Source organism: Euprymna scolopes, chromosome 7, assembly GCF_053919585.1.
Source record: "Euprymna scolopes isolate OS-2025 chromosome 7, ASM5391958v1, whole genome shotgun sequence".
Lineage (NCBI taxonomy): Eukaryota > Metazoa > Mollusca > Cephalopoda > Sepiida > Sepiolidae > Euprymna > Euprymna scolopes.
The window spans coordinates 90,421,807-90,429,496 of NC_136488.1; positions in this window are offsets into that span (position 1 = coordinate 90,421,807).

Below are 7,690 nucleotides of genomic sequence, written 5' to 3' on the forward strand. Positions count from 1 at the left end.
GTTAATACGGGTTTGGATTATAGAGCCAGTATTCAGGGGAATTGTTGGAAAATATATAGAATTCTATTATTATTGCTGTGCGTATTAATAGGCGAAATATGCGGATAATCCGAAGAAACTGAATAATGGGCATTTAATAGACATTGCATTAGAATAAATGACTGGCTACTTGGATCAACTGGAGAGTTATTGTTTTGCAATATATAATTATCTCAGGTAAAATATAGTCAAAGGCAAGAAAAAATGAATTTAACAAGGTTTATGTAAGAGTGCTCAGTAATAAATAGAAAGATAGACATCTGTATATCTTTATACTAGTCATGGTAATCAACAGTTATAAATAACTGAAAACTGTCGCAGGCAATAAAAGTTTTTCTACTTTAAAACTTAATGCTTGTAATATACATGCAATAGGAAAAATAAATAGAAACACACACATATGATAGGTAATCTGTAACTGTTTTCCACATTGTATTTGGTACTTGAAATGTAAACAGCCTATAAAGTTCCTAAAATATCAAAGTGTAGTATCTGTTATTCAGATGCTACACTTCAATTTATTGTTCTGTCAGTGAAGGAGAAATCTTTTACGACTGAGACAATTTTCATTTTTTTCCTTTTCTCCACGTTAAAAAACGACCCTTATGTCTAACTGTCCCGTGGGGAGACATTGTGAATAGGAATAGCCTGTAAATATTGTATCTATGAAAATATCTACTTGCCAGATATTGTCCTTATCAGCATTTCTTCGAGTAGATTATTTTATCTTTTTTTTATTTCCAATCTCGAATGCTGTATAACTTCAGTTAGGTCTTAATCTTGCATTTTATTAGTATTTATACTTTCCTAACATAGGGATTGTAAGTACGGGGTGGAGAGAGTCTTCGTCCTAAAGAAAACACTACATCTTTACAGCAACTCAGATTACTTGATTATGTAGTAGATCTGACATCTATTCAATGTAACCGCCTTCAACCTCAATCACGGCCCCGATACGGTTCTGGAACTAGGAACATGTCTTTAAGACAAGCGCTGACGGGGGCTCGGTATATACGCGACGAATACTCAGCAGATACTCGACAAATGGCGACAATCAGGCTGGTTTTTATGTTCTGGGAGACCATGTTGATGATGTTCTCGACGTATACTCAAACATTAGTTCAGCGGGTTTAGGTCAGAGAGAAGGGGAACAGTGAGAGAAGGTTACAACGTCGTAGCATTCCTTCTGAAGCCAAGCCTGGGTCCTTTGGATTTGTGGGCCGGTTCAGGGTTTGTCAGCCACCTGATTGCACCAGGAGATGGCCACACTCTTCAGTACATCCTGGTCACTTTGGTGTTGACTTTCAAACTGACTTCGAAACCATGAGATGGCATAATGTGGTCCTCGCTTAAAGACCATAACTTTGACCGGTAACTTTGTTTTCCTCGCCCTGGCACGTAACTGCTATTCGTGACATTCCAGCAATGCATTTTAAGGGTGCTGGCAATGGTTCTTATCATAACTTGGATCAGTAGAAGGCACGAGTTGTACAGCGGCGCATCTCCGATCTCGTCTGTTGAACATAGTGTCACTTTCAGACATGGTAGAAGGCTCCTATCGTTGGCCAACTATTTTCATCAAATGGAAATAGAATTAGGTCGTCTTTTCTAGGACGACAATTTTATCAGTCCACCGTGTATTTTTATATTAGATTATATTTGCCTCTTTACCTTATAACTTTGATTTATTGTGTAATATTTCGCTATCCTCATTTTGCTGTTCATCATATATCCAGTACCTTACAAGGCCACCATTCGCTTATGTATGGAGTATAGTGGTCACATTTGGGCTGATGCATCTGCAACTAGTCTCTCGCTCCTAGACAGAGTTCAAGAGAGTGGCCAACCTGATAAGTCCTGAACTGTCATCTAGGCTACAACCTCTGTCCCATCGACGAATTATTGCACCCCTCTGCCTGTTTTACAAGTATTTTAATGGTGAATGCTCTGACGAACTACAAGCCCTTGTACCCACACGACGTAAATACCCCCGACAAACAGCGAGATCCCACCTACACAGATATGTAGATTTAAGAAAGCCCTCTACTCTAATAGTTTCTTCCCCAGAACTGCTAGACTTTGGAACTTCCTTCCCAACTGTACTGACATGCGGAAGTTCAAGAGTAATGTAAAAATACATTTTGCTGCTCAACTCCCTTCATAGTATCCCTGCAACTTATGCCCCCGATAGTAGCCCCCCCCCTACATCAAAGTAGCATCGTACCTTGTTTGAAGTGAAAATCGAATTAAAAAAATATTAAAAGCTTCTATTTCAAATTCCGGTGTTGAAGATGAGATTTCATTCAATTTATTTTTTTTTAATTTATCGTCTAAGAAACGATCGTACACTGATTGATTGTTGCTGTTAATTTTTTGGTGTTTAAATAAAGGATATTTCATGAATCATTTTATTATTTGCATTATTTATCGTCTGTAACGTTTTTTCTGTATTTTGGATATTTGCATTTTAATTTTAAATACCTTGTTCAGTTTAGAGCCCCGCCGAGACGAAATGACGTCAAAATGCTAGACAATCGCGTAAACATTTCCTAATGGTTATATAATTTTATTTGTGAACAACCTACTCATGCTTAAAAACTTTAAAATTTAATTTCTATTATCAAACTGATCTTATTTAATTCATATATATATATATATATATATATATAATATATATAATATATATATTATATATATTATATATTATATATATAATATATATATAATATATATTATATATATAATATATATATAATATATATATAATATATATATATTATATATAATATGTATATATATATTGTGTATGTGTACTGTGTGTGTATTATGTTTTATATATATATATATATGTATATATATAAGTGCAAGTTAAAGGTTTGATTGAATATATCTCCTTCACATCACTTAAATCTGCAAATTAAAATATATAAGGAATGAAAGTCTTCATTCAAATATTCGAATCCCGAATTAGCAATGGTATAATTTAATTTTCCGAAAATACATAAGAAAGAACGAACGAAGGAACTTAGAGTTCTATCTACGGATCACGCTTTCCTCACCACAGATTCTGGCTGTAAATATCACTAATGTTTATTTCGAATTAATTTGAATTGCTCTGAGATTTTAGCCGGTAGGAGGCTTTAAGCACACACGAAATTGAACAAGTTATGTGAGTATATAAAAGTACAAACAAGTTTAACGTATTTTCGTTTCAACTTCTTGGAGAAAAATAAATTCAGAAAATAATTTACGTTTATTTGTTGTTTAATCAAGCAAGGATTTCACATTATTTTATTTCTTCGTATTGTTTGTATTAACTTTTACTTTTGCTCTCATATTGAGTTTTATTTGTAACCGCTGATGTTCCAATATCTTGTAGAACTTGAAATCGGAATGGAACCTTTTATTTAATCGATGGAGACAGCTATGACTGGATAGAATTCATTAATAAAACACAAATATATTCCTATCTCCCGTATGGTGTACTTTCAACCTCTAGAAGAATGTTACTTGCAACTGCATTTTACCAAGTAAATGGATAAGAAAGGAACGGACGCCTCCAGAGTTCTATCTACTGATCACTCCTCATCAGATAGATTTTGGCTGTAAATATTGTTCCGAATTAATTTGAATCGCTCAGATTTTAGCCAGAAGAAGGCTTGAAGCATACACGAACAGGAAAAAGTAACGCGAGTATCAAAAATACAAACAAGTTAAATATATTATTTTAGTTTCTACTTCCATTATTTTTTTTTTATTGGGGAAAAACAAATTCAGAAAATAACCTATGTTTATTGGCTGTTTAGTCAAGCAATGATTTCAGATTTATTTTATTTCTCTCCTATTATTTGTATTAATCTTACTTCTGCTCTCATATGAAGTTTTATTTTTAAAACGTTTCGACCTATGTAACCGATCACGTTCAGATATATCTTGTCAACCTTGAAAATCTAAAGGGAACCATTTATTTAATCGATGGAGACAGCAAGGTAGGTGTCGTCAGTCATAACCGGATGAAATTCTTAAGTAAAACGCAAATGTATTCTTCGCATCACCCGTATTATTGAACTTTAAAACTTTAGAAGAGTGTCACTTGAAACTGAATTTTACCAAGTATTTTATCCGTTTCACGACGCGTCCCTGCGGACAATTTCAGTCTGATTGGATACCTTAACATATTTTTGCTATGTAAATTTATGACATATATGTATATATATATATGTGTGTGTGTGTGTATATAACTAGCTGCACCGGCCACGCGTTGCTGTGGCCAAGTTTGGTAAATAAAAAAGATAAAATGCATGTGCCTTTATTTCTCAATATTTGTGAATACACAATATTTTAAGGTGTTCCAGTTAATATACAGAGGTAGAGATTGTCTTGTTTGCCCACTGTAAAACAAGCAACATATAATTCTCTCTGTGAGAAGCAATCAGTGTGTGGATGCAAGTCACACAATTTCAAAAACTGTCCTTGAGTTTTTATGGTGATTGCAAACAGCAATTCAATTCGGAAGTGCAATCTCTTAAATTGGCATAGCGTGATCGTTGGAATCATTCTATGTCCATTCAGTAAGGACTGTACTTCAGTTTTATTGGCAACTACACATTGCGCCGCCTCTATTCTACGAATACCATTCTAACTAAGACAACAAAAAAAAATAAGCATTTGATGTTTATAAGAGCCAAACGGGAAAAAGTATGGACGATTGTTTTAACTATAGACATGTATGTAAGCACCTACTTAAACATTTTTTAAATAAATTTAGCCGATTTTTTTCATAAGTTTTCGCGCTTATCGATAAGAAGTCGATAGAAAAAAAATAAAAAGAATACTTTTTCAAGAACGTCTGTTTAATCCCACTAAAATTCAACCTACGGAGCTGGTGACACAGGCTTAAGTCTCTCCCAAAAGACTCTGTAAGTCTGTTATAATAGGATTGAAAACAAATTATTTAGTAAATCAACAACGGTAATAATTCATTAAAAATGAGAAAAGAGAAAAAAAAAAAAAAAAAACGTCGAACTGCTTTTTAAAAAATGTGTGTGCAAGTTCAGATTTGCTCTTATATCTGCAATTTAAAGTAAATAAAACACAGATAAATTTGGGGAATATACGTACCAGTCACGGTACAAATACGAAATATTAAAAAAAAACACGTAGTTTTATCAAGTATTTTTATTCAAACAGATTGTACTGTTAAGCGAGTTGTGTTTTTGTTCCCCATCATGAAAGTCGATCAAATAAATAAGTGAGAGATAACTTAATTTCAAGTGTCAGCCTTATGTACAATAGTTAAGGAGTAAAATCGCTAAAAGGTGTAATTTTTTTATTTTCTTAGTAGAATGACCTACTTAATCAATTTACGTATTTTATTGGAATATGACAATTCGATTCCGTAATGAGTACGTACATCATAACGATTTTTCTGTTTTTTTTTTTAATAAATGCAATTATGAATCTGCAGCGTTTTTGTACATGATTTTTCTTGCGCATTTTTTAAAGAGATTATCGCTTTCAAATATAAATCTGTAAACTTGTTTTATCATGAATATTTGTTTTTAATGTCATAATTTTAATGCGCTTTATTACGTTAGTATTGTAAATAATACCTAACTGATATGTTATAATGCGATGCATTCATAAAACTGAGTAAAAATAAAAAAGTCAGATTAAGGGATAATCTGCATTCATTAATCTGAAAATGTGTCTTTAATAAATATTAAGGAAAAAATAAGTGCGATAGATATATGAAAGGAAATGAACATATTTCGTTAAAAACTATTTGTGTTTGCATTTTTTTCTTAGTTTTAAAGTAATCAAAAGTAAATTTGACCGGCAAGGCAAAAAGCAATATTCGCTATTTTGATTTTGTTGTTAATGTTTTAAACTTCGAAGCAGTGTTCGTTTCAACGTCATAAATCCTCGTTTGTAAACATGAATGACTATTTACAAAAAGGGGCCAAACTATTAAACAATTGCTAAAATAATACTTTATCCCGATTCTGTTGATGTAAAAAGATGTTTTATCGACAATAATTCGATAAAGGAAAAAAAAAAACATTTTAAAGAATGTTTCTAGTTGAAGGTCACCAAACGAGAAATGTTAAAGGATGGACAGGAATGGGTACAATGCATAAAACGTGTAATTATGCCACAAATTCAGAAAGTTTGGAAAATAAAGTAAACGCTTCCTAATGAAAATCACTTGCCTCAAAAAAAAAAAAAGAAAAAAGCACAACCATGTTGGCACACTGTCGTCAGATCACCGAATTAAGCAACATTGAGCCTGCCAATGGATGGCCATTTGAGACTATTAAAACTTTCTACATAGGTAGAAAATCAGGTTAGTCCTGCTTTTCAATGTGTGTAGTAATGGCGTGCACAAACATTAAACCATCAGAAATAAAAAAAAATTATGAAGTTTACTAAACTATCATCTCGACTGTGTCGCAAAATGACGATTCTTAATTGCATCCGCATACTTCGTCGGTATTCTTCTTATTATCCCATCTTAAAAACCGAAGGAAATCCTGAGAGGATTGACCTTCCAGGACTGATAACATAGACAGACGGATAAAAGGACACCGATACAGATTTGCGACTGGTATAAAATAGGCCAGTGTCTCAAAGCAACTAAAGCTGCAGAGAGATCACATCAAACAATACTTCATCTGATGACAATGTTGGCATATATATGTTTTAGCTTTTTCGACTAGCGAAGAAACTGATTACTTTACCTAGTTATATGCTTTCGACCTTATGAAATCCTACAGTTCCAGGTTCGCTTCTGGCAACACCAACCGTCTTTTAACAACGGGAACACATCCTAAGCCTGTTCGCACGATCATTACATACCTTTATAGAAAAAAAAACAGTAGATATATTCTACTGTGTGTATGTCTGTCCACAAATATTAAACGCTAATTGTTTAAACTACTAGTCACATAGCACTGAAATTAATAGAGAATTGCAATCATACACAGAGGATGGTTTATTGCGAGTAAGAACTTTGTTTGGGTGGATGAATAACGCATACAAAAATATGTTGGCAAATTGAAACACAAAATGTCCATTTCAGCTTACCGACATATTTCTATTAGTTTTGCGCATGTGCATAGCAAGAAGTGGTTTAATGTTTAATATTTCTCGTTTATCTGTCGGATTAGCTTATATGGTAAGCAACGCAGCTGGAGCTCTAAATCTATTATGTTTCATATAAGAATGAAAGAAAAACAGATACGCTTCCAATCTGTAAATAGTTTCGAATTAAATATGTGATCTTCCGAGTTTTAAAGGGTTAGTGTTAAGGTGAGTTAAGATTAAGTACTTAGTGTTAGGGTTAATTGCTAGATCATACCTTGCAAGAAAAACCTGAGGGATAATTAGCAGCTGACTGATTGACCTAGCTTTAGTGTAAATTATGAAACGAGTAAGGATTATATTTATTAAAGGTTAAGGATGGGAGTAATCACATTGGGATATAAACACCGAGGTAGAGTACTTACATAATTATAAGTTATTCGGTTGGTTGGTGGTTTATGTTTTATTGCATATAAACCCTTTTCAGGTCATTTAATGCCGAATGCAGTGATTTTGAAGTTTTTAATATATATATATATATATATATATATATATAAGTCAGTTTCTA